The 1,005-nt window shown below is 49.6% G+C and overlaps 1 non-coding gene across 1 annotated transcript; it reads left to right on the top strand.

The window, feature by feature from the left end:
- The first annotated feature begins 396 nt into the window (after positions 1 to 396).
- On the top strand, positions 397 to 579 carry LOC140404171 (U2 spliceosomal RNA). The gene has a single exon (XR_011938471.1). It is a non-coding gene; the product is annotated as a U2 spliceosomal RNA (small nuclear RNA).
- Positions 580 to 1,005: the final 426 nt, after the last annotated feature.

The raw sequence follows: 1,005 nt of genomic DNA, 5'->3' as shown, positions 1-1,005 counted from the left end.
GTCGCCCATTTAAAATGGAGATGAGAAGAAATCTTTTCCCAAGGGGGATTTCCGGGCAACGAGGGGGGGGGGGCGGGGTGCACGGTAGCACAATGGTTAGCACAGTTGCTTCACAGCGCCAAAGTCCCGGATTCGATCCCCAGATTGGGTCACTGACTGTGTGGAGTCTGCACGTTCTCCCCGTGTCTGCTCCGGTTTCCTCCGGATGCTCCGGTTTCCTCCCACAAGTCCCGAAAGACGTGCTGTTCTGTGAATTGGACATCCTGAATTCTCCCTCAGTGTACTCGAACACGCGCCGGAGTGTGGCGACTAGGGGCTTTTCACAGTAACTTCATCGCAGTGTTAATGTAAGCCTACTTGTGGCAATGATGATTATTATTATTATTGTTAATAATAATCACTTCTCGGCCTTTTGGCTAAGATCAAGTGAAGTATCTGCTCGGCCATTTGGCTCAGATCTGGTATGTCTCTCTTGTGGGGACCATGCATTGGATTCAATTTGAATTTGAATTGGTTTTTGGAGCAGGCAAGGAGCTGGATTAGGGGTTCGTGAATGTCCACACTCTGGGCCCATTCTTTGTAACGCAGAAAAAATAATAAAATTATATTAAAAAATTAATAATAATTATTATTCGACAGGAAAACCCGTTGACATCAGCGGGATCAGAAGATCCTCCCAGCGGCCAATAGCGGGTTGCGCGCAAAATCCCGCCCAGTGTCGTTGAATATTTTTTTCCGGCAGGGGTAGAGAGATTCTTGGTATGCACGTGGGGTGGTAAGTTACGGGGGGGGATGCAGGTTTGCGGTCACTATCAGATCGGCCATGACCTTATTAAATGGCGGAGCAGGCTCGAGGGGCCCACTCTTGCTCCTCGTTCGAAGAGCACTAAGGACACCTCGGCCACAGGTTAACTTACAATTGACTGAAAACCAAACGGAATCCGATCAAATTGACATAGGGGCCAGGAGTCTCTTCTCTTTGTGGCAGCACCCCCCCCCCCCCCC

This window comes from Scyliorhinus torazame, chromosome 29 (genome assembly GCF_047496885.1).
Source record: "Scyliorhinus torazame isolate Kashiwa2021f chromosome 29, sScyTor2.1, whole genome shotgun sequence".
NCBI lineage: Eukaryota > Metazoa > Chordata > Chondrichthyes > Carcharhiniformes > Scyliorhinidae > Scyliorhinus > Scyliorhinus torazame.
This window is presented reverse-complemented; position numbering and strand designations above follow the sequence as displayed.